Below are 27,703 nucleotides of genomic sequence, written 5' to 3' on the forward strand. Positions count from 1 at the left end.
AAAAAAAAAGTAATACAAGAGCTTGCAGCCCAGGTAAAGAGACAGGAGTAAGGAACAGGGAGTTGACTACCTAACCTCAGGCCTGATGGGAAAAAACTTCCAAAAGACCAGAGGACAATGTGCAGTTCACAGTTTGAAGTCACTGAGCTTGCTGTAACCAACTCGGGAAGCAACAGCCAGCCCACAACGACAACGTGGGCAGGGAAAGATTCTTAAAAGACTTGTACTTCTTTTTTTTATCTTCCCTATTCACTAATTTTAAAAGTTAATTATCCTAGAACTTGGCAGCTTTTTAATTAAAAGCTTTTGGTGTTCTTTCAGGAGCTAATAAGGAGAAAGCCTAGGCAGAACCACATCAAAATTATGGCCAACTCAGGATCCCACGTTACATAAACACCTGGTGGTTTAGCTGGCACTAATGGCAGTGGTTCAGAGAGATCTATACCCCCAGCACTTGGGTTTGTTCAGCTGAAAGTGTATATAGAACATACACAGGACACTGAGCTTGCAACAGTTCAACAGAAGTTAAGAACTAATCAAAACTGAAAACTTATTTCWAACTAGATAAAAGACTTGCATCAACAGTCAAAACAAATACAATTTGAAAATACTATCCAATCCTCTGTTTTAGATACAGTAATAGAAACAAGTGCTTACAATTTCTGTAACACAGYGCATTTGGGAGTTTAAAAAAAGATACAATAATTTGTTAATGTTTTTTCATGAAAGCTACTAGTGCAGCTTCAACAGACAATTTGCGCAATTTTACACACAAGAAGGAATTTTACTCTGAAAGGAAAGGAGAAATGCAGTTCACTTTTCAAATACATTTGAGATTCTCTGTCAAAGTCAGACGAAAAATAATTGCTGATTTTTCTTTCAAGACTGATAAATGAATGAACTGTAGAAATAATATGCTCTTCCACAGGAATGACATATAAAGATTCATTTCACTAAGCAGTAGATAACAGCAGTCTTCAGTTTTATAGTCCCTCTTAAATATTAAAATAATACATTAGTTAGAAACATAGCTAAGTAAAAAATTACCTTTGTCTTATCTGAACTAACCAAGTATCTCTGGAAGATTAAAAAAAAACCTCAGCAAACGAACAGGATAATTATATAAGGTTTATTTATTTTTGTTTGCTTACTAAATCAACTCCATACAACCCTACATTAATACAGTCACAGTCAGGAATGAATTCTTAACTATCAAGCACTATCTCCCTCCACAGCCAAAAATGAACAATCTATTGGTAACCCTTGCACAAACCTGACTCCAGAAGAAAACAGGAAGAGTAAGCATAATTCTGTGAAAGCAATTTAGTAAAAGAACAAAATACTGAAGTCAACAGGAGATTTTAACTTATGTTAAAAAAGAAATGATTTCTGATAATGAATTACTTGCAAACAGAAACATGACAAAGTCCATCAACTAGAAGCTTAACTTACATAAATTCAGGTCACAAGGAAGCAGAAAGGAGCTCCTAAATCTGTAAGTGTGTAACAGTTACAGGAATCAGGTATAGAAACCAATAATTTAAGGAGGTGGTGGACTCTCTGTCACTTATTTCTTTAAATCAAAGCACCAAAAATGCTTACAAAAAACTAAGATGCAAAAAGTTGGCTTCTTTGGCCTGCAAAAGTCATGTGAGACTAGATGAACAGAAATTGCTTAACTATTTCTTAATAGAATTTATTAATAATATTCTTAATAGATCATAGAACTTAACGTTCATAGCTCTATGAAATATTTCTAGAGATAGTAAATCTCTAGAAAGAACAAAGAAGGCCAGTTAGTATGCAGCTTTACAGACTAAGACAAAATCTTAAGATGATCAATGGCCAGAGATGACATACCATATATTTTGAAAAGCTATAGGGATGGAAAGCTTTCATGAACGARTCTCAGTGGAACACCTTGCAGGATCTAACTGCTACTGGCTTACTTCTTATAGCAGCTAAGGATTTGTATTAAYCAACAGCCTCTGTGCTAGCATGACCCACTACTGGTCACAAGATGTACTCCTGATACATGAGTTGCACTTAAACTACATATAAATTACAGATTGACCATCACTTCTAGAGAAGAACGGACCCCTAYGCACTCTGGCATGACCCAGTTAAAATGTATATACAAACACTTACAGAGCTCTGTAACCTTTCAGAAAACGTTTTAGCCACAATGGCCTAACCTTTGATTTTTTTTTTTCCTCYAAAGGTCACAAAAAGCCTACTTGATTTTAAAAATAAGCTAATCCTCTCCAAATTTTGCCTGATATTTCTCTTTATATCAAGCTGAACTTGCATCGATTAGAAACTTAAAGAAGAAAACTACTGACTTTATATTATTACTTTATATACAATAGAAGATAACATCTTTTATATTACATGTGGTTCAATAGTCATGAAATTTAAATAGTAGTGAGATATTTTTCCAAAAACATGTTACTTTATTCCTTATTTTTGCATTAGAATCCAGTTATCACAATCAGGCATCAGCTTTGCTTCCTGTCTCAGTGCTTTGCTGGGACCGAACTATAGTTGCCTTTTCTACAGTTTCCATCACTAAAGTTTAAAAAACTGTATATAAACTACTGCGTAGGCTACCAATGCTATAAAGCTATTTTATAATATAAGAAAAGACATGTCAAGAGACAAAAGTATATGTAAAAATCCTTGACCAGCAGCATAAGAAGCTTTGTGTGAATTACATAAAAGACGTAATACAATAAATTGCATAGAATCATTAACGTCATCTTATGGCCATTACAACTAGTGGTAGAAATAAAGTTGAATAAAACTGTAGCCRTTGCTAGGCAGTTGCAGGAAGGAATGGAGAAGAATGGAAGGGAAATAAGTTTGGTAGAAAAGCCTAAGGAAAAGAATAAAGAATTACAGCAGCAACTGTGTATTCAGGGATACCAAGGGAGGTGAAAACTGCACAGTGCTTGGAGGTGCTGATGAACGTCTGTAGGTTCACAAGCACTGACAAATTAAAGTAGCTCATGTTCAAGTTACTGACTGCTAGGAATAGACGCTTGTTGGAAGCGGAAATTAGAGATACTGGTGAGAGACAGGGATGCTGCTTGTGGGAAGTGCAGTTTGCTATCGGCAGCATAATCTGGATACCTTGGATGAGGTGCAGAGCAGGAGAAAAAAGATGGACAACCTTTAACTGGTATTTGATATTTCAATCCATGTTGCTGCTGAAACTTTCCACTGAATCTTCTCTTTCAYCAGCTTCCCCACATCCTTCTATAATGGCTGCAAACACCAGAAGCAAGAGTAGAGGTGGGATCTGTCTGCTCTTGACTGGCATCAGTGACATGTAACAGTCGAGAAACTTAACTGCAGCCTGTCCACAAMTCAGGTACACATCTATAAATCAAGCTGAAAGAGCTGCCAAGTTTGCAACTGCTATGCAAAACACATACACTTGGCAGCCAGAAGAGAACTGGTGTGCTACTTGCAACCAGGAGATTTTGCAAACTTTAAGTGTAGCTAAAGCTATACAGTAATCAGAAGCTGGGAAAGGAGTCACAGAAATGAGCCTCCCTCATTACACATGGAAGGTTCAGAGACTAGATGATTTGAAAACCAAGTAACAGAAAYCTTAGAATATGATTTTGAGTGGTCTGCATCAGGAAAAAAATGTCTAAAGTGATCTCTATTAAAATAAACATAGATTCATTTTGTATCACCATTTTCTAATTTAAACTGAACTGTTTTCTGCATTTTTTTTTACTAGAACAAAAAAAATATGGAAGACAATAAATACTAATATTGACAGGATAAACAAGTATTTGAGCTAAGTTTGATCCTACTAGACCACAATACATGTATCTTAACCTGTAAGCATTTCCCTCAGCACTCTGATTTTCTTATAAATGTCTTTCTATTTTCATAGATAAAAAGCTTTTACTTTAGGACACTGAAACCTACACAATACAAAGCATAGTAAGTATAGCTAATCTATAACTAATGACCTAATTCAAGTATGCAAAGCAATTTACCTACACCAGCACAGAGTTTCATATTATCTAACTTACACTGCTTTACAGCTTTCACAGAGCTTCATGCTACAAAACTAGGCTCCTTCCCACATTTGATCCCAGCTATCACCAYACACAAATGCACTGTGGATCTGTGCACATTTTTAATATAAAAAAATCAAAGAACTGAAACACTCAAAGTACTTTTCAAAATAGTGAGGCTAGGAATAAACTAAAACACTAAAAGTTGCCAGTTCAAAATCTCAGATAAAGTTGCCAAGAGCTTTTCCTCTGAAAACTAACACGTCATTAAGGGAAAACAACAGATTAGCTTTAAAATCGTTGAGTTTTAAACACTTTTGAAGGTATTTAGTTTTYTGTTTAATTCTATATATGTCAAGTATTAAGATCAGACTGCTAATCAAATTTCCCACCTATGTTTATAATATCACTAATTCATAGTACTAGAAGCAATCAGGTTTTTGTCCTAGTGAGCTGTTTTCCGCAACATACAAGAACATTTTCTGTATATCACATTATCAATAGAAACAAACGAAACAGTTGTTTGTACTTTTTAAGAAGAATATTTTGTAAACTAAATGTTCTAAGACTACTTCATTTGTTATATAAAATCTGTAGTTATTAAATCAATATGAACACTGTATTGTACAAAAGGCTAAAACTGTTTATTTTCTCACAGCTATTCTAGTGAAATCTCATATAAGTTTTTCAGAATGGTAAAAAAGAGAATAATTTGGGGTTTGAAATACGCTTTTTAGAAAAGGTCAAACTTTAAGCAAAACCTAGAATCGTGTGTTTGTCTTACTTTTTACTAGGCAAGTTTACAGTATTATCCACAAATAAAGTGGATAGTTAAACTTACATTAAACTTACAGAATCATTGCATATGGACTCAWTATTTGGGAGAAAAGTAAGATTTTATTTAGTGGTGAATGCCTTGTTCACTTCTGCAATGAATATGTGGCTATATCATGGTCAGCTATACTTGTATTTAGTAGTCCTCCAGTGCCATCCCACAATTCCTAGAACTTGCAAATTACACTCCTTTCATCTATTCTTTTCTTTTACGTAAGATACTATCTTTACTTTCAGTGTAATTTTTTAGCCCTTCCATTCAGCTTCTTTCATTTCTGAATTGTTCAGCCTAATTTTAACMGTTACATGAAGAAAAACTAAAAGGTGCCCATTAGCCCAAGCGCTGGTCTTTCAAGAGCTCTCCATGGTTCTGAGGCACCTCCTGCATGGGTCACCTCCCTCTAAACTAGCAGCAACTTTGCTGAACAGCCTGGCTAAGGCCAGGCCACAGTTAAATAAATCCAGCACAAGTTTGACAGATTTTTCCTCAAGCAAAGAGAGTCCCAGGACAGAATGATCTAGAAAGGTAAAGGGGACTTTTAATGGCATTAGAATTCAGCTCCATTTGGGAGGAGGAGGATAAAGGATCTACATCTCTATTCCTGAAGATGTTAAGAAAAAAAAAAATCAAAAAGCACCACTAAAGGAAGAAAAAAATAAAAATCAGTCAAATGCCTCTTCTGAAAAAAACAACACATCAAAGTGCAATTAAAACATAAATGGCAGCAGAAACTAAACCAAGGGTAGGCGCTTCCCAGTGATGCCCCAATCATTGCACACTGCATCATCTGTTCTAAGCTACTCAGAAATTAAGTACTGTTTTTCAAAGCTAGTTTTGCTAAAATCAGAAGATGTCAGATCAGTAGAGAAGTACACTGAACAGCTTTTAAATATATCTTGAGCAACACCATCTCCAGGCTCACAGCTCAAGGGGCAACGAGAAGGAAGAAAGTTTAAGACAGGGAATACCAAAATGAAGAGGGAAGAAATGGTCCCATAAATCTACAAGTAGATGATATCTCCATTCTTCTTACAAGGAGAGTAAACCTTTGAGGACTGGGAGCCTAAAGGATAGAAGTTGGCAGATTATAACAGTGAGATAGAAATTATCACACATATACATAAATGAATGTTTAATGGTTGCAAAGGTCCTATGGTATCTCGACTGCCGAGTGCAATGATGGGCTTTTATGACTAAACTAGAGTCTTAGAAAATGCTGGGAAGGAGCTTGTGATTGAAGTTCACATCCACTCCCAGAAACAACACATGAAGTAGCAGAAAAGTCATCCCTGGACAACAATTTAAGCCGCTTTATAAAAGACTATAATGACCAGCTTTTTGCTCCTTGTGTCACAGACAGACCAAACAGAGGCAGACTGCAAAAACTGCACCCACACATCTAATATAATGGAACTCAAAAAAGTTATATATAACAGCTGAGAGCTTCACATTATCTTATCACTGAAAATAGACTCCATAACAAGGGAAACAAATTTGATCAATTTTTGAAAAAAATGCTAGGGAAGACCTAGGAAATAAGAGATTAGTAGGTATGACTTCCACATCAGGTAAATTACAGGAAATTACAACATAGATTAGAAATGCTAGGCACATAGATATATACAATATGCCAGAAAAGAGTGTAGTATTTTCTGAGAGAAGTTGTGCCTCATATATTGACAAGGTTTTGTGAACAATTAAACTAGCATGAAATTAAGGGAGATCTGGTTGATGTCATATATTTAGATTTTCAGAAAGCACTATTAAATTATGAAATTCAGTGTAATTGGGATGTGTTTAAGGGCAAAATGTGCATATATTCAAAAACTGATTAAAACAATTCTTGCAAGAAAAATCCATCCAGTGAYATGCTGCATCTGTCTCAGAAAGGTACCAGAAGCTGAGAAAGTAAGCTGGAAACATCAGACAGAAATGCCACCACAGGCCTGGCTACTTTCTTACACTTATTTCACAAACAGCTGGTGCTGACAACTGAGGACAAGAAAGTGAACCAAACAGAATTTTGAAATGAATTTTTCAGACAAAAGCTCAGATCAAACAAACTTTACCATTGACTGGTTCTGTTTGGATCAATATATTTGGATATGGGAAGAACAGAAGTGAAAGAAATTGCACCAATATATAAAAAGAATCAACACAGTTTTCTGATAGAGTTTTGGTAAAGTTGTTCTTACAGTCTTCAAGACACCAAACATAATAATCATGAACATCTGAAACGCYATAGGTAGGAAAACTATTTTTATTAAAATGATTGCAAAGCTAATCAGAAAGGTGCTATAATTCATGGTGGCAATGATACATAGTGAATGTATATGCATTTGGATATGGAAAGAAAGAGTAGAATTCTGCACATACACAACAGGTCTGCCATAGAATTTAGGGGCTTTTTTTGCAAAAGTAACTCTTATTGTGCCACTGCCTAAAAAAAATTAGAAGCTAGTAGAGAAGATAAAATTTACTTTTCATGTCATGTTCTTTCACTTTTGATTTTTGTGAAAAGAATCAGTAAATCATAGAAAAAAGAAACTACAATGTGTGATCACTGTGATATAAAAACAGAGAATGATATCTCASAGTTTAAGCATTTTTACAATAGAAATGTTGTAAAAGTTCTTTGGATGGCAAAATAAAACATGAAATACATATTTCTACAAAAATAAAGACATCTTACTCATAGTAAGTAAGTTTTAGTCCTTATATGGAAAAAAATGTGACAAGACATATTTGGTCTGGTAACTTTGTTCTAATCTGACAGGCTAGCCAGTTTTTATAGCAAATTGACTGGAAAATCCCAATAATAATTTTTGTATTTGCAGTAATTACTAGGCTCTTCTCTGGAAATAGTGCATTAATCGGAATTAATAGGACAATCTCAGTTAAGGATTTTGAAAAGTAGGCTATTCAGAAAACAAAAATCAAACAGAATTTGTAATTGTTTCCATCGAGTATATTATTATGTCCTTTGAGTCTAAATCAGAACACACTGAAACACACAAGCAAACTTAAAACAGTAAGTACTATAGAAACAATACCAAAATTATAATATATTAGTTGATGCTTCAAAAAGTCATTAGGCAGTTTCCATTTCTTCCCAAAAAGTTCCTACAGTCAACTTAAAAATGGCCTAGCTATAGACATTCAGACCCTTATAGATGAATCAAACACCTTTTCTATTAAGCAACAAAAAAAAAAAGCATAAATATCTCATGTTCAACCAAGAAGGGTAGGTTAGTTGATTTCCTGACTTCTAAGAGGTAAACATATTTTTCTGTGATTTTTATATCCTAATGAGATCTGTGTATGTTAACACTTTCTGTTCATGTCCCATTCATGTTCCACAAATCCATTCACAACATTCTCATGTACACACTTACTATCTAAAACAAAGGCAGACTGCACTTTTCAGAACAGGCTCATTCAGTGTAATAAATACAGCTGTGCTCACAGGGCAGAACAGTGAAACATCTGTATCGCTTACTGCTGCTGGTATAATTCAGCCCTTCTTATTGTTCCTGCTTCACATTCCTTACTTATATCTTGATCCTGTAATTGGCATCTATAGAGGCATCCATAAACACTCAAAAATGTCAGCTGCAATCAATACACAAGTCTTCTCAGAAATGAACAAAACAGAACCCCTGTCTACCTAAACAATTTCATATATATTCATTTTGCAACAAAGTTATTTTTAACCTGCTCAGAGACATGTTCAGTCATCAAGTTGGAAGAGATTTCTTTTTGTCTTTTATATTTATATATATATATTTGTGCAGGTGATGTTAAATAAACAATTTACTAACTTAAATTTACATACTGGGGAGGGGGGGAACACAAAATATCAACACTACATTCTCAGTGCACTGGTGCCTGGTCTATTTACTAATCATGTTATACAGAGTGGAGAATGGAGACTACCAAAATACCAAAACCCACAGGCTTCATTTAAATTTTAAGTAATCATAAAGTATTATATTTCATGTCTGTCAAGAAAAAAAAAAAGACACTCAAACTTGTTTTAGAATTTCAGGGAACACAATGTAATTTAGATTCTAAAAATTATTGATGTCTGCTATTCATATATCCCAGAAATTCACTAAATGGAGAACCAAAAACTGAAAATCAGTCAAATACTATTAGTGATGGTAGGTAGAGCCAAGCGTGATTTCCTTCCCACTCCCTGTCCCTCACCACAGTTTTAACACAATAGTATCAACTTTACAGGTACTGGAATTCTTTCTTTAAAAATGAATGTTTATATTAGATTGATTTTTTCAGATATACCAGCTCTCTGGTAGCTTTCGCCTTCCACAGTTGTGTACCTTTTTGTAAAGAAACAATAAAACAGCCACAAAAATTCTGAATTAATTGTATTTTACAACCTTCTTATTGTCAACCTGTATACATAAAAACATCAGAATTAAGTATGTAAGCATACTATTACAGTACCTCAGATGCAATCCTAACTCTCTCTTTTGGTGTTCTTCTATGGAAGGCCAGGAGAATTTCAGCTTCCTCAGAGTCTGAACCAGATACATCTGCTATTTTCGTATTTTTCATAAGAGCAGCAACCTGAAATCAAAAATAACAATCTGAACATAGAACACAAAAGTATTTGTGAATTGGATTCAGTTTTTGAGATGCTGAGCTAACACAACTTCAGCTGACACTAACCAGTACTATAATGCTCAGTTCCTCTGGAGAAGAGGAAAAAAAAAAAAAAAAAAAAAAAAATTTCTGGCATTACTTAAGCCAGAGGAAACACAGGAAATAATACTGTTTTAGTTGTCGATTAATACTACATAAATAAATTTAAAACTGTTAGTAGGTGCCACCTCAATTTATTTGAAGCAGAATTTTAATCTTTCCCTTTATGTAGTTCAACTTATTCGAGAGAAATGGGAACCCTCATAACCTGAGTTACTTTCAGAAAACGTGTCACAATTCTACGAAAACATTTCTTTTTAAATTCAGAACAAAATCGGAGTGCTAAGCTCCTTCACTAAACTGTAGCACCTAGGTTAAACAGGAATGCTGTGCTTGTTTATGTCTCTTTACAGTGGCCCGGCTAACCGCTTCTGTCACTGGTATCTTTCCTACAACTGCCACAACGCCTACTTTTACACCTCAACACACATAGATGTTAACTCTTTTACTACAGTCACTGCAATGCTTCATAGTGTAATACACAATATTTTGTCTCCTGGTCCTGTAACTACACTTCTGAATACTGATGATCACAATGTAACTGCTGATGGATATCAGTATCCATACACCAGGAGATCAAAACTGATTTAAGCTTTCTTAAAAAAAGCAAGAACAAAAAGAAGCTACCTCAATATGACAGCCAGATCAATATCACTATCTCTTTATTTACTAAATACACTTCAAATCAATATTAAAGACAGCAACACAGCGGGAAAAAGAATGAATCGAAATGTGACCACGCATTACGAGAAAATTCATGCAGCATTATGGCAGTCTACTGCCATAAAAGCCCAAGGTATTTTTATTAATGAAGGATTTTTAGAAACTTATTCTCAAATACTGAATGTTTGGCAGGATATTTTTGGTTTTCATTGGGAAAAAAAAAGAAGAAAGTGGTAAGCAAATAATTTAGTATTGTAAACTGTCAATTGTTATTTCACAGAAATATGATACCGTATAAATTTTTCTCCTGTTTAACTGATTCATTAAAAAAATTAAAACAAGTAGTACCTTGTAACTTTATGCACCCTCACTTATAAATGGTCTTAATAGTTATGAATATACCTTTTAAGATTTCTGTGGGGAAAACTCACTACATAACAATGAATGGAAGGTAGTTTATGCAGATTGAATATCTGAGTTTATCTCACTTTGATTTGCATGGGCAGCTCTGGAGATAAACAAAATATTACAGATCCAATTCCTATCAACCTTAAAAAAAACAAAAAAAACCACACCACATACACAACCTTTGGTTTGGGGATATTTATTTTTTTCATTTATTTCCATCACACACAAGCACTTAAAGTTTAAAATACACATGTGCAATGGAATACACAGTTTAAACAGAGAGTACACCTTGCTTTCTCTAGTAGTGATGGTAAAAGGGCATCTCAATTAGCAATGGGTGAACAAAAATTCAACTCCAATATTTTTTAAAAAGCACTGTGTTGATTTGCTTTTAATATACTTGTGAAAATTCTCCAAACTTTAAAAGATCCTCATGCTAGCAAAAAAAAAAAAAAAAAAAGAAAGAAAGAAAGAAAAGAAAAAAAGAAAGAAGAAAAGAAAGAAAGAAAAGAAAACAGGGTACTGCCAGCCAGACCTATAAACACTGAAGAATGTTTTCGTTTGTTTTAGATTATTAAATAAGAACGAGTTAAAAAAACAACACTCAGTTATGCACAAATATAAAAACAGTTATTTGTTATCAAAACTTGGAACGGGCTTTTAAAGAAAGAATTCACATTACAATATACAAAAAGATAAATTATATATGCAATAAACAGCAACAACTGCTAGATAAAATTATGTGCCACAGTTCTTTTTCGTAAATAATACATATTAATATCATAACCAAAAAAATGGGAATATTCAAGGCCTCTGTTTTTGAATTATATCTTTAACGCAGTGGGTTGAATTTAACTCTGTCTAAAAATTCATTTAAACTCTTATTTTTCCTTGAACCAGAAAAGAACCTGAAACAGTATTTTGACACATGCTAAACCTGGATTAGAAAAAAATCGAACTAAACTGAAAAATTTGCTGATTGCTATGTAAGTGCACACACAATTGTATTAGTCAAATACAGAACAATTGTGGGGGGGCAGGAAGATGACGAAAAATTACTTTTCTACTAACTTCAGCTTTATGTTTATGGAGAGTAAAACATCTATATTTTAGTCTTTCCATGTAGTATTCAAAAAAGTTTTCACACACTGTTGTGACTAATACACACACCCATTTCCTCATGAACTTCTACATGTGCAGATTCATTTAGTACCATTCAGATTATTTTTAWTGCGTTACCTAACCACAGGAAAGTGTCCTCCCAAATTTCGCTATGTATTCATTTCTAACTTTCCTCACTCCCACTCTATGTTAGAGAGGCCCACAAGAAGTTGGCACTGAGAGTAATAATCATTCCATATGAATGAGACACTTGATTGCTCATCATAACAGAATAAATTACATTCAGAAAATATACTGTAGTTGTATACATAAAAGAAAGCAAGATAAAGCATATTAATACTCTTCCTGCTAAAAAATAATTCAGAGTCAAAATTCAAAAAAGGGAAGGAGAAAATAGTAGTTGTGTGTATACACACATATACATGTTTCAAGAGAAGGTCACTAAAGAAACAGGAGAGATTAAGACCATTTTGAAACACAAGATCCTAACAGAAGTAGCTGGCAATGACCTGGTGAGTGTTTACAGGAAAAGGAGATTAGGAGGGTGCATACATGTACAGAGGTACTAATTTGCAAAAATGTTCTATTCATTTTCTCTATGAAATTATCAGCCAAATATTTCTTCTAGTGCTTCTTTAAAGACCGTTTTGAGCCTCAGTACATACAGAACTGGAAAAGTTCCACAGATTTTAGAAAATCATACTGAACAAAATGACTATTTTGTATGCAACAGGAAATCTCACACTCTCTGCCATCAGCTCCATCTCCAGATTATTTGTTTACAACCACTTACTAAACCATCAAAGAGTAAATGCAAAGGAATAAATGAAATGCAGACAATGAGTAGTCCTTTGATACAAAGCAATTAGAAAAGAAATGGGAAAAAGCCACACGGGCACACAAATCTGAGGGATTTGCAGAGCTCAGACCTGAAAGATCCCTGCTCCAAAAGGTATGTGGAAGAAAAGACAAGTAGACTGAGGGGATGGGAGAGCTTATGTTATTAAGATTTTCCCTGAAGCCACTAGAATGAATGAATTGCATTCTAGTAATTTTCCGAATAGAGCCCCAGTTTTCCTTTTCCTTAGCCTTGCTTCATGTTATGGTCCCTGCTCTAGTGAGCCATCTAAACAATAATCCCTTCTAATATTAACACGTTGCTGTAAAATGTTCTCAGACTCAGAGATTAGTTTACACTGGTTGCATCCTAGAGACATTCCCTGGAATGCTTTTAATGCACTGAGTAGCAAAGCCTAAAGAATATAAGCTACTAGCTGAGAAAGTAGGGATTGGTTGAATACTCCTGACGTAGTGATTTCGTGGAATGCTCAAATTACATGTTCATGCTATTACTGAGCACTTTTGACTCTAGGTGCATGTTCCAGAACAGAAGCAGTCTTCAGAAACTCATCACTCCAAACTTACTGTAAAGCACTGAAGTAGTGCATTCAATTTTCTGTTTGTATAAAATAATTTCAGATGCATCAGCATTAACTTTACCTCTCCAACAGGACTTAGTAATACAGGTTTGTCATACAAATCATTTCATATCATAAAACAGCTTCTTTAAGAATTACCTGGTAATTAATAGCCACAGTAATTAACTGAAAAGCTGAGAGAGTCCAGGTATGCTTAACGTTGTTTTCTAGGATATCCCTGGAAAAACAGACAACATCACTCTAAAATGGTAAAATATGGAAAATATGGAAAATAGCAGACTGAATACAGCTGGAAAAATTGTTTGAATGAAACCAGTGGGACAAAATTAGTGTAAATACCTTTAATCTGAATGTAAAGCACCAAAGTTTTAGTTTAGAAATAAGGAAATAAACACAAAAATATTTTAGTCCAAACGACTTAAGAACCTATGGTTCACCACACCAGTTCTCAATCATTTTGCCATCCTCCAGAAGAAACACGAATCCTTCTCAGATCAGTTGAGTGTTATGTACATAACAAAAGCACACACAATTTTTCCATATTTGCTTGACTTCTACAACTACTAAAGCATGCTGAAATGAAGATGAGATAATCAAGGAGAAAGGATGCATGATACAGATGGTGCATTAAAATCACCAACTGCTGCAAGTATTCACAGGCCAGCTGCACTGTGCTGAGTRGTACTTTTGGGCCTGTGAAAAAAAGCACCAAGTTATAAGATCAGTCACTGTTACAGTTACAGGACAGTCAGCAATCTTCTCACATCCTTCAGACAAAGAAGATTACATTCATGGACCTTCACGCCAAATATGACTGTCACATAATACTATTGACAACAAAATCTAAGTAATTTGACAGTAGGGCAAAAGGGAATGAATACCTGCTGGAAGCTTTCAATCCCAGACTAGCAGTCACCAGACAATCAGTTGGATATTGGAAATCTAAAGTAAATAGCTATCATCACATATAAAAGGCCAGTAAAAGCATAACCTCCTGCACAGCACCACAACTACAGCATGCGAGAAAAAAAAAACATTTTAAGACCAGGAAATTTCTACAATATGTTAGATCAAGGAAAGAGACCTGCCAGTTCTGCTTTCCCAAGCCAATCTTAAGCATGAAAGAAAAAGATTTAATCATTTCCAGGAAAAAGAATGTCAACAATATTAATATGGTTGGGCAGGAAAATCCAAAAAGAAGAGTCTTTTAAAACAGTACTTTCTGAAAACCAAATGACAGTTTGTCAAGAAAGGCCTGTATTCAGTGGCAGAATTGTAATGCCAATATTCATGCTGAAGCATGCTACCTTTAGCCTGTCATATCCACAATATGGACAATATCACACAATATCCAAAGATGAAAAAGGATTACTACTGCATAAAAAGGTGCACCACAACTCTTGAATACACATCTGATGGACTGAAAAGTTACTGGTAAYGCCTTAAGACTGGGCTGGATCTCACAGTATTAAGTATTCTTGTTACTGTTACAAATTGTATTTTACACAATCTTTCGAGACAAAGGGTAAAAAATGTTGCCACAAAAATGTTGAATCTGGTAAGAGCAAGGCTATGTTGATAAATGTTGGCAGAGGGGAGTGTGATACTGAGAACTGAACTGGGATTGCTCTGCAATATTCTCTAACATGCCGGCTCCCCGAGAAATAAAATGAAGTCCTAGTTCTATATGCCAAGCAAATGTCAATTCCCCTTCCTTTTTTCCAGCGCTGAAAAGTCCTATTGCAATGTTTCTAATGTATCATGCCTCTAGTCTCTGCTTGCTGGCCATTTTCTTTTTACCATAAGAGAAGCTCAGAAAATAACTCCTAAATTATTTCTTCCTTTCCTATTCAAGATCAGTCTTTCAGGCATCTTCTCCCTCAACCAAAGGTCACTGACGGAAAGCACAGATTTATTACATTCACCACACTAAATAAAGGGGGATGGGGGAGTACCATTACACTTTTCCTATGAGGATCTCTTGGAATTAGAGATTTCAGGAGTGGTCTGCCACCACCCTCAAGAGAACTGTACACTACTTATCACAGCTACAGAAAGGCTGCTGAGTAAACTGTTGAGTACCTGAGGGTACAAATGTAGAAATACTGCAGTGATCGCTAAAATTTTAGAGGCAGGAATGGCTACGGCTGCTGTATGACTCTGAGGACAATCAAGGCATAGAAAGGCACCTGCTCTGTGCTGTTCTGAATCAGCATAAGAAGGAAACCAAAAAACGCCTTCTGTACTGTTCAGACTGCTACACTACCTTCCAAATCTGGCTTAAAAATCTGTCAGTTTGGTCAGCTAGTTATTATTTGCCTTACAAAGAGTATTTTAGATTTCTAGTGCATTTTATTTCTTTAGACTTGGTTTCAACATATTTATGTTTGCAATTAATTGATTCATTAATACATAAACAGAAATTCTAACTTGTTGACAGAACACAATAGCTTATAAACAATTCCATGGGCTTTTTACGGTCAACGAGGTTTTTAAGATGCTTTGCTAATTCTCTTGTTTCCTTATTACATACTCAGAGTGACAACTGAGAGAAGTTGCAGGAGAGGAGGTACATCAGGTCTCTACAAGAATGTAACAACAATAAATACATGCTACCTCCCTGAACCTCTTTCACCCATTCTTCAGACCTCGTGTTGGTATTAAAAGTCTACCTGCTTTCTCTAAGAGTCTATATCCTCTAGTATACCCCCTTTAGTGAATTTGTTTTCACAGATGTTACTGTGGTATCTTCTTCTCAGTCTTGAGAAAAATCCTCCATCATTCACAAGGTAATAATGTTCCTGATGTATTCCAAATAGGGATAGCATGAAACTGCATCACAAAGAGAAAGGCATGGACAGCAATCTCAGCATTTTAGTTTTTCCTTTTTCACCTCCTGGTGGAAGTCACTTCACCATTCAACTTTTCATCTCTTTCTCGGCTTTCTTCTATGCAGCTACAGTACACACAGAGGTACTCCTGCAATTACTCTCCACATGGGCTTGCATTTTTTTTCTGCAGAATGGAAAGACAATGGGCAATGGACACAAATTGGAAGATGAGAAATGCCAGCTTAATAAAGAAAAAAAAAGAAATAAAGTTTTGCAATGAGGATGTCAAACTCTGGAATAGGTTGCTGAGAGAGATCATGGAATCTCCATTCCTGGAGATGGACAAAAGCAGACCGGACACTTTAGTAGGTACTTGCAAAGAGTGTAGCAAGAAAAAAATTATCCTCCTCTTTGGAAAATCTCTTTATACACAATGTACTATTAATACTGTCTCCAATAATCTGACATCCTGCAGATAGATCACTGAAATTCAGTGATTATGGAAACTCTTTCCTAGATTTTGCATTGAATTGTCCACAGTATGGCATATCTTTTACTGAAGCCATCCATGTGACTTAAACACATTAAATGAGAGAGAATAAAAGACTTTGATAAATTGTTAGTTGGTTACCAAAGAAGTCTGGCTTCTGCTCCCTGCAACATCCTTTCATCAGACTTAAAGTACAAATATTTAAATCTTCTCTAGAATAACACCTCAATAAAATAGACTTCTTAAATCTCTAAAATGAGATACACTTTCTCAGACTTTGATTCTTATGGCTCTTTTCTAAACTCCTTATTTCCTTACATTATTTCTGAAGACTAGACATCAGATCTAGACATAATATGCCTACCACAGACTATTAATAATGTATAGTACAGTAATATTACCTCCCTTAAATCCCTCCTACTGTTGTTTTATTCCAAAATACTGCCTCTAACTTGTGTGATCTACAGTTTTCGCCTCTAGACTTGAGATCACGCATTTGGCCATACCTTCAGATAAGTTAAATTTACTAAACAACTTAGCAGTCATCAATCTCTTCCCAATGTTAAGCTGCTACACCATTAGAACTGCGACGTTTAACAGATTTACAAGTAATACATTCCACTCAAGAATTAGCAAAGACAATGACCAAGAAAGCCCCCTATACAGCCTTAATGGAATCTTACCTATAGTTTGACAGGTCTGCATTTACTGACACTTTTTTGATTCATTAACCATTTTTAATATAGTTAACGTGAGTTACAATGAATACCTCTAGGAAAGACCAATCTGATTAAAACATAGCATCACTGAGATCAATTTCAATTGAATCACCCTGTAATTAACGATGTCCTGATCTTTGTTGGTCAAACAATATCAGGGGCAGGTTTAGCTCAGCTGGTTAGAGCAGGGTGCTGCTAATGCCCAGCTCATGGGTTCAATTCCCGTATGGGCTACGTTGAGGGTTGGACTAGATGACCTGCAGAGGTCCCTTCCAACCTTACCGTTCTATGATTCTATATATTGGTAAGGCATCTTTCTCATTCCCTTTAGACTTAGGTTATTTCAATATTTGTTTGCTGTTTAAAAAACAACAGATCAAAAAAAAAGGAAAAAGGCTGAAGCTCAAAAGAAATTATATGAGGAGTTTTCCAAGTTAACAGGTTCTACCTGGATACCTTTAACATAACTCATATATTATAGATACAATAAAAAGTACTATGTACTTTTTATGAGTATAGCATAACTACATCATTAAAAAAAACACAGCTATGGAATATTTCTTATTTTCTTGTGAAAAAAAACTTTATCCAAGAAAGTGTTTTCAAATGCAAGATCTGTTGGGGGGGGGGGAAGCACTTATTTGATCTTTTCATTCTAATAAAATGCAAAACTGATTTTTGTGGAGATAATAGATTAGATCAAATGTGAAATATGACATGAAAATAAAGGCAGTTTTGAGTAAAGAGACCTTAAATAATTAACTCTTTATGGATCAAAAAGAACCTAGGCACATATATCATTACTATCTGTATGCATCGTCTATAGCTATGGTCTTGCACACACACTGCTGCTTCACTTTGCAATAGCCTAAACCTCAGCAATTACTTACAGCCTCTGTTAAAAGAGAAATAAAAGACAAGATAACAGCAATAAAGGTTACAATAGGAAATATCTGCATATGTGAGAAGTGACAAACAAAAAACATCAAATACATAGATGGATTAAATACAATTTTTTCCCAGACAGACTCTGATAGCAGAAAACAGTTCTGAATGCAATTTTGCATTTTTGTTATGCAATATAAAAGTAAGCACAAATACAATACAATCCATAGGTGTTGGAATCAAGTAACAACAGAAACAGTTATTGAAAGGTATCCACACTGCTTATTAATTATTTTCCTCAACCTACCAGCAGTACCTAGACCTTACCTATATATTAATCTCAAATCAGCTTTCATCCACCGCCTAGCTTCTCTCAGTAGCTGCACATAAAACTACTGGTTAAATCAGTACTCCAGGCAYTGCAGTCTATACACCTTCACAAATCATCTTAATTATCCTCCCACACAAATTGAACAGAAAAGATGAAAAAGAAGTTTCCTGTAGTTCTCAGAAACAATATTCTTTTCCTGATAAAGCAAATACTGTATCTCTAAGAGATACCAATGCTGCAGTTCACAGATAAATCAAGGTGATGTGATAACAGTGTAAATGAACCATGGAAGTTAAATATACACAATCATATATGCATGTATTCACGCTTACACTTAAACCAGATAAAGTTCTATTCAGCACCAGCTGGTCACTTCTATCAGCAGCAAGAATTGGGAGGAACTTTTAGGTAGGATTACCCAATTCTAGGCTCATGCTATCATAGAAGTATCATGGACTACTCAAAAGTCAAATTGGCTATTCCTGCTTAGTAACTTTAAGCAGCCTTTCTACAAACTGCTACACAGATCTACTAACTTGCTGCCTCTGATCTGAGCTGATTCAATTCATTAAGCCAGCAGAAAAACTATCCACCCTTTTTGCCGGGTTTGTGAGATGAAGCAGTTCCCAAAGATATTCAGCAGGAGTCAGCGCAGAGCTGGAGACAGGGAAAYGGAACCAATCTCTTTCAACAACAGCAAGCTCTTACACTGGCAAACCTAGTTTCACAAAACCTAACTGATGCTGGGAAAGCTACCTCCTTAATTTTTGTTCTCTCCTGCCCAGGTGGTCTTCAGAACCATCATCATGTCATTGTTTTAAATCCCTCATTTTTTCCTACCATTCATTAAATTCTTAAGCTAACAAACTACTTTAAGAGTGATGATTGCATAAATATATCATAATAATTCAGAGCACTCTGTTACAAGTACTTTAGATCTCTTCAGCTTAATTCACAACCATTACCAAAGTTGGAGGCATAGTAAGAGCATCTCATCTGCAAAAAATTCACTTTGAGCTGTTTGTCTAATATTAATTGAAGAGTTCAAAAAAACTCTCATAACTTTCTCATCCTTACCATAACTAACAATGTTAATGATTCTGATAAAAACAGCCTTTCCTAAACAAAAAAGAATAATGCTACAACATGCTTGGATGCCAGGTTCATATCTGAATTCATGTTTCAGTGAAGTTTCTTTCATGCTGTAAACAACTTTTAAACAGGAAAGAGTTACTATTCTTCTAAGATTTACCTTTAATTATTCATTCATTTATTTAAATGGATATTAACACAGGAAGTTCCGCCTGAATATGTGGAACAATTTCTTTACTGTGACAGTCACAGAGCACTAGAACAGGTTGCCCAATGAGGCTGTGGAGTCTCCTTCTCTGGAGATATTCAAAACCTGCCTGGATGCAACCCTGTCTAACATGCTCTAGGTGACCCTGCTACAACAGAGAGGTTGGACTAGATGATCTCCAGAGGTCCCTTCCAACCTTACGGATTCTGATTCTGTGATATTACAGTCCCTGCACAGACCTTTAAAAGAACCTTTAATATCAAGTTTTTAATGCTTTTCATCATTTGAGAAAATCTAGCACTGGATTTAGGCTGTAGCAGTGCATGTAATAGTTTCCAGCCATAATGGCCTAGTTACTTACAATTTTCACGGAGAAAGACCTCACAGAGTAAGGCCTACACCCAAGGTTTGTGCATGACAAATACATGCAATATCTGCAACTCAGATACAGATAAAAGGCGCTGAGAATATTGCCACAGAATAAGGAAAAGAGCCTTCTACATGAGGCAGATGATACATATATCTATTAAGGATTTTCTCTTTTTAGAGTAAAGAGAGAAATGGATGCAAGGAGAAAAGGACGGTGAAGTGGGCATCAGATTGACCCAATTAAACCAACAAACTGATACAAAAAAAAGACATCCTTAAATTGGATTAACAAAACATCTAGTAAAAGACTCAAAGGCTCTATTGCAAAGTTTGCTTTTTCCAGCTGACACGCATTTGTCATCAGAAGAACAGTTCTCAGTTACCCTTTAGGTAGCATAGTTCTTCATCTAGTTTATTTACAGCTATCTAGCTACTGTCCTTGGGGAAGCAACATCACAGAGGAAGAGAACTACTTGCTTACCAGCAATAGTTATTGTTCAAATTAATACTTCTAGTGACTCTTCTTCCTCACTTTCATTTTGAACCCTCGTAAATCCTCTGGAAGTAGAAGACAAAAGAAAGATCAGTTAGCTTTTATCCTTTTTTATTTTATCCATTATTTTCATCCTTTATCTATTATATGCAACATTCAAATGATGCATACACACATTCTTATTAAAAATATTGCTCAGAATTTTATATGGTTTATGATTAGACAACTGACTTGTGGCAAAAATTTTATGAAAACAAAAATAAACACACGTGAACTAACTGCTTGTATACCGAGGTATAGTAACTGCCTGTTTCTTTGCCCAAAAAGAAAAAGGTAAGTCAGTCCTCCATGTGGCTAGGAAAATAAACTCAAGAAGTGAAAGAGAAAAAAACAGTTGATTAATCCCTGGGATTCAGTTGATTAATCTTTGGGATAGACATAGCCAGGCTTTAGGAAAAAAACACTATGGAAAATTACAAGACCAAGATCTTAATACTTGGTCCCAGATGCTGGAAATAGAAAACTAGTCAAACTGAAATAGATACCAAACAGAAAAGAACAGTCCGTACCTTTAGATCAGATGTAAGCAAATTACCTTGGTCTGTGCTACTTGTTTATTTATGTTTGCACATAAGTATACTTCAAAACAAAATCTTACTTTCAGGGTATCAAGGCATGGAAATGTTGTATGATGCTCCCCAGTGGTCTCACTACTTCAGAACAATTATATACTACTGAACTATGTGCTGATTGTTGGCCATCTAATAGGATGCAAACAGCCTTCAAAATAGCAGTAAGTAGGATGCTGAAAAAGTCAATTTGTCAACCTGACTTCAAGGAAGGGAACAAAACTGGAAGCCGGTGAAAAGAAAATAGGAAACCAATTAAAGTTACAGTACTACCAGAAACAGGCGTGAAGAGAAAAAGACAACAAATGCTTCCGATAGTTGCCTTTCATTGCAATTAGAATTCTGGCAAACTAGTATTGTTTTTGAAATTAATGTTATTAAGTAATTTCATATTTCCAAGAGAAGTTTAGCAGCTGTATTGCCAAATGAGCAAATTCAGCTGGCAACTAAAATTGTCACAGGTAGCAACAGAGCGATAAGGACTCAAAGAAAGGACAAGACTGTATTCTGTACATTTTTATCCATACGATAAATTATTTAAAATAATCAGCAACTACAAGTCCAGAGCCCATGAACTTCTACAGAGGGAATGCCTGGGGGGAAAGAGAGAGATGGCCTGGTTTCATTTCCCCTTGAAATGCATAGATGGGGGTATCAGCTAAGCTGTCACACTGAAAAGAAAACAGCTTTTACCGCAATAAAGAATCTCAGAAACGCACACAAAAAAATACAACACCTGCGTATAAGCAGTAACATCAGCTTTCTAGTTTTCCAGTAAAACCAAACTAGTTCTTTAAGTGCACCCCTCATCAAATTAATTACACCACTCATTTCACAAAAATAAAGAGGTGAAACTATCAGCTAAAGGCCAGTCCACACACTTAGCAAAACTGAGTACAGAGCCCTCCTGTTCCAAGAGCCAGCCCCGCAGTGTACCCATTAGAGCACGAGCTAAAATAACGGTTACTTTTAATTTTATATGAGTCACTGTGCTGTATTTTCTTAAACCTCCATAATATCATAACCCTAATAAGATAAAAATAGTACACTATGTGAAAAATACAAGGAGACAAGATTTTGACAGACTGGCTCATAGTAAACAAAGTAGAAATAGTAGCATTTCATGTAATGAAAAAAATTATTACAAAAAGTATATGTTGATTTACCTGTAAAGAAATAGAATTACAAGTAGTGCCAAAAGGTCAGAGTCCCACTGGCCCAGACAATTTACCATGCCTACCAAAAGCTAACCAAAATTTCCAACTGAGGTATACTAAAATAGAGAAAAACACAGAGAACTATGAAAAGAAAGCATGTATATTTGGGGATTTTGTTTTCACACTGACATGCAAACCAGACTGAAGTAGCTACTTAACAGCTGTTGACAGAATTGAGGAGAAAAAAAAAAGAAGTTCCAATGTTTTTTATATCTTTATGCAAATTTTTCTACAGAGTAACTCAAAACATTAGAAAGCAGAGTAATCCACAAAAAACAAATGCCTTACTAAAGTCAAGGTGCAGAAGACCAGCAAATTTTCTTGTTTCCATAAATGCTTTGTGTGAAATCACAACAACTACTGTAAAATGATTATCTGTTCATTATCTTTCTAGGAAACTCAGGAGAGAGTCAACCTATTCAGTCATTTAAATTTTAATAACTACAAAAGCAAACAAAAAAAAGATTTTCCAGCTTAATGTTGCTAATGCATCCATGGTAACTGAGGTTTTGTATATAACATTAAAATTACAACTACTTTAAAAGTCCCTGCATTTGTTTTTCAGTCACGTCAGCAAGATTTATAAATATTACTAGATTAATCAGACATTGGTGCCTTCTAGATAAGTCTGCCCCTTTTGCCTTTTACAGAGATATTTTCGGAGATAACTGTCATTGCCTGACATAATGAATAAGGAAACTTCAGTTACACTCCTGATTCTAACACTGAATTGCTGGATGAACATGGACTAGTCACTACCTCTAATTTTTATAAGAAATTAATATATGTATATAAATGTATTTTCATAAAAGAGTCCAACATAACCTGGACTGTTTAATCTAGTCCCTTGCATTACAAGAACCCATTCAAGAAAAGTCCAAAACATTTCATTAATATTTTTCATGAAATTTAAATGAATTTGAAAAACATACAAAACGAATATACAACAGCAAGAGAACAGAATGGCAAAGATACCAACTTCATCACAGGCCTCTGAAACTACAGAGCATGTGTTAGACAAAAATACCAACGTGGCCTCTGGAATACAGGAGAGAGAAAACAAAAAGCAACCACCTACTGCCCCATCTGACTAGGGCAAACAGATTTAACTTTAAACACGAACACCAGACCTATATGGTAGGCCAGGACAAATTTCCCAATAACACAGGACAAACCAGAATTACTCACAATCCCAGTCAATGGCAAATTGCCTCTGCTTCACAAGAGGATGGAAGAAACACTAGAACATAAATTATGCATCAAGGAAGGGAAAAAGATATATAAATATTCCCTCCTGTTCTCTGCATGCTATCAATATAAGCTCTGAAGAACAGGATTTGTAAAATTAAAAACATTATGACAAATAGTCAAATCTTTCCTCAACTCTTTTATCCCCTCTAAGAGATCCCAGTTAATTCAGTACCAAGAAATCTCATACACTGATCTTTAATTTCCACCCCCAGGATATACCTTACCATCTTTTATATGAATGCACCAATGATCATCTTGAAACACTTCAGGTTGCTTTCTCTCCATTTCTGATTTTGTACAGCTATTTCAAGACCTCACCCTATGCTTTTTAAACAAGATTTGTTACTAAATTGTATTTATTGGAGTCCTTATATGGGAGCTCTTACATATCCCCTTACTTTAGTTCTCTCTTCCATATACTCCCTAACTCTTAACAAGAGTATGCTTATTCCTTCCCAAATTTTATTTTGTCAAATTCTCTTTTATTCTTCTTTAAAAAGGCAAGTTCAACTTCAGTGTGAACACACTAATAGTTCTTTTCTTTCTAAATGTCTCAATCTATTCTCTGTGCAAACATGATCAGAGCTATACACCCTGTCCTAAATGCAAATTAACCAGTTCTTTACTGGTTGGTCCTAACAATCTTTTCTAAAAGCTAGAAACTATCTTGCATGTCTTAGAATCCTGTTACTCACACACAGGCACAGTCATCTGAGACGGAAGCAGATCAGATTTGGGTCACGCAACCAGCACCTCACTTTGATTAGCAGTCTAGTTATATCAGATGTTCTTGTTAACACTCAAGTATGTGACTTTGCCATTTTTTATTATAAAATTTAAACCATTTTTCTATTACTTCAGAACACAAAACGTCTTCTACTACTAAATGCAATAACCCTGTCTTGGCAATTTCAGAAGCACGCAGACTGTTTTTGCTCCAAGGTCACTAATTTGCTCATTTCTGTGCTGGCGCTATTGTTTCAAGCAGCTGGCACAGAAGTGACTAAAACTATGTTAGGAAAATTACTAAAAGGAAAGAATCAGTTTATTCCAGCAAGGGAAACATGGAAAGCAAGTGATTCAGGTGAAGAGAGGAGAGAGGCAGGTAACCTAAAATAAATAAATAAATAAAAATAATAATAAAAAACCCCACTTATTTCAGTCTAAGATTCCTTACTGCTAAGAGCTAAAGAAAAACTGGAATATAGCTGATCTATAAGATATAAGCATCAAATACAAATCATCTAGCCTCTACCGCACAGAGAAAAGAGGCTTTCAAGAATTAGCCATCATCCAATAAACTGCACAGTCGTAGAGAAGTAGCAGAGAAGGTTCCCGTTCAAACAAGCTGACCTGACTACTGCAGCTGTGAGAAGGACACAAAATTCTTCAGTAAAATTCTACTTCAATCAACCAAGAGGCAGATTTGGAGGCATTTTATCTCCTGTCAGAGTCCTCAAAAATGACTCTAAAAGACAGGGCTCACATCTGTTTCTCCTTATCAAACAGTACTTTGCCACTTTGATATTGTCCTAAGAGTATGCCATTCTCAATGGCACAAATAGCAGTTAGGTGCCAAATTCACTATCATGAAGTGCTTATCCTTCCTGGAGGATAAAATAGTTGCTATAATGTATAATATTACTTCATGATATTGAAAACTACACACAGAATGGTTTCTTAACGCATAAATCAAAAACAGTTTACAAGAACAGGTCAGAACAGGGCAATTCAAAGATTTCTTTTATGGACATTCTAGTGGCCAATCTAAGAAATAAGTCATAGAATAATATCCCAAATATAAAAACATTTTTAACCTATTCGTTTCCTAAGAGGGAGGTCAACCAGAATGTAATAAACCGATGGAGTGTTTTTCCTCCTGGTCAGACACTGCTGCTCCCTTAAGTTCTTTCATGTTCTCTTTCTTTAAAACACACTGGCCCAATCAATTGCCTCATTTTCCTCTTTATTTTAAAAAGGCATGACCCTAGCTGCTGACACATCACAATATTCCTAGAAGATAGATTTCTATTGTTCGGTGCTCCCACCCCTACCTTTTTTTACTTTACAAAGTTTCATCTATGCTATAAGGAGATTATATCAGCATATTACAAACTTGCATTTGTCACGTTTGCGGGGAATCTGGGGAAACACACCAAGCACTGGACCTCATTTAGCTGCTCTCAAATCCAAGAAAACGTATGCTGTGCTTCATTTCCCCTGAGTCCTGTTTCTCCTCAGCCACGAGAAGTGCCATCTGTGCTTTCCAGCCTTGCAAGCTAGAGTCTGTTGCCATTCATATCACCAGTGAGCAAATTAAAGACAAAGATTGTCCTCTTTGCTGTACAAGGAACTTAAGTGGATGAGAGTTTTGAGGGACTGTGGGACATGTGATTTGTTTCATTTTGATTCTTTTGTTCTGTTTTTTTCAAGACAGCTAATGGAATCATCTAAAACACAAGATTTAGTATTAATGATTAGCAGAATAGGATTTTCAGGAAGTAAGTCACAGATGCAACTGAGTTAAACTCTAGCTGGTAACTGGGCTGACTATTGGTTTGGAGAAAGTGAACCTAGAAGTTTACATCTACATCAATATCTAATGCCTGAAACTTTCCCAGGCAATGAAATGTAAATTATCTTGTTAGAACAGGCCCTGAAATACTTTTGGTCAAGGCCAACTGCACCCTCCCAAATAACTCCTGGGAACAGTATGAAGGTCATCACAGAGCAGGGAAAATTTGCACATGATGGTGTGCATGCAGCTACCTGTTCTGAAGGCCGAGAGTTTAACAGAATGGACAAGGGTCATTTCACGCCAGCTGGCCTCAGCACCAGAGAATGGTCCTAGGCACTACTCACTTTATTAGTGTTGTTGTAGACAAAAAGGTTTTGAAAATAAAACAGCTTAATAAAACAAAAAGTAAATGCATGTCAGTCTGGTAGAGTACACAAAACTAAGAAAAGAGAGTGCAAAGGGGGAAAGTAATAACTCTCTTCAGAAACTTAATCCCTCTCCTTCTCCACCTCCCCCGCATCTCCCCTAACTGAACTCCAAAAATTTAGAGGCAATGAAACTATACAGAAAGCGCACTCTTTCTAGACACAAGCAACTGAAAGAAAAGACTGGAAAAAAAGGCTATCAGAAAAGTCAAATTAAGAAAGTTGTTAAATAAGAATACATACAACATGAAGAAGAAAAAGGTTGAAAGCTGGCAAAACCTGTTCTCTTGAAATAACCTGTGTTTAAATTTGAGGAAGGAGGTTATTTGTATAATACAGCCTCATGATTATTTGTTGCACTACTTATAGCAAAAAAGGAAGTGCAATCCAGCAAAGGAATACAATGTTGGACAGCCCCAGGAAGAAAAAAGCTAAGACATAAATCAGCAAGCTTCACAGACGAAGAAGGCCAGTCCAAGTTACTGAATAACATCCAAATATAGCACCATGCATGTCACTGAGAAACAACAGTTACAATGAAAACACACACAAAAAGGAACTTGACTATAATCCAAAGTATTTCGACTCTGTTTCAACTTTTTATTTGTATAGAAATTTTAGTGGTCCTTGCTATTAACTAAGGGATTATTTTAAACTGGGGGATTTAATTTAGCCTTGTTAATTTCAGATACAAAAGGAGATTCATTTTTAAAAAATAAAGATACCCACATCTTACTACCCAATACCACTACAAATGACAAAGCATAGATTACTCAGTAAGCCAGAAAAACTTATATTAAAAGGAAAGCAAACACACAAAACAAGTATCAACATCAACATAATTACTAAGAATCTTTATGAATGTATTCAAACAATTCATATAGCATCAGGTTCTAAAAAACAAAGTAGCTTCATGTTTTGTGCCTGAGACCTTGTTGTAATATTCCACGTACCTTCCTCAGTCTCATTTTTTTCCTCCTTCTTAAAAAGTAAATACTTCTAATCTGCCCATAGTG

The 27,703-nt window shown here is 35.3% G+C and overlaps 1 protein-coding gene across 4 annotated transcripts in view; it reads right to left on the reverse strand.

Moving 5' to 3' along the window:
* The window catches only part of FUT8 (fucosyltransferase 8), a 121,600-nt gene that overhangs the window by 81,212 nt on the left and 12,685 nt on the right, over positions 1-27,703 (reverse strand). For 3 of the 4 annotated variants that reach the window (XM_085305555.1, XM_085305580.1, XM_085305571.1), the window contains exons 1-2: positions 20,636-20,707; positions 9,340-9,462 (exon numbers count right to left, since the gene is read on the reverse strand). The gene's annotated coding sequence lies outside the window, so the exon portion shown is untranslated. Of the gene's footprint in view, positions 1-9,339; positions 9,463-20,635; positions 20,708-27,703 lie in introns of those variants that run through there. The other variant, XM_085305563.1, reaches the window with a different exon arrangement.

The sequence above is a fragment of the Rhea americana genome, unplaced genomic scaffold (genome assembly GCF_003343005.1).
Source record: "Rhea americana isolate MKP2758 unplaced genomic scaffold, rheAme1 scaffold_102, whole genome shotgun sequence".
Taxonomy (NCBI): Eukaryota; Metazoa; Chordata; class Aves; order Rheiformes; family Rheidae; genus Rhea; species Rhea americana.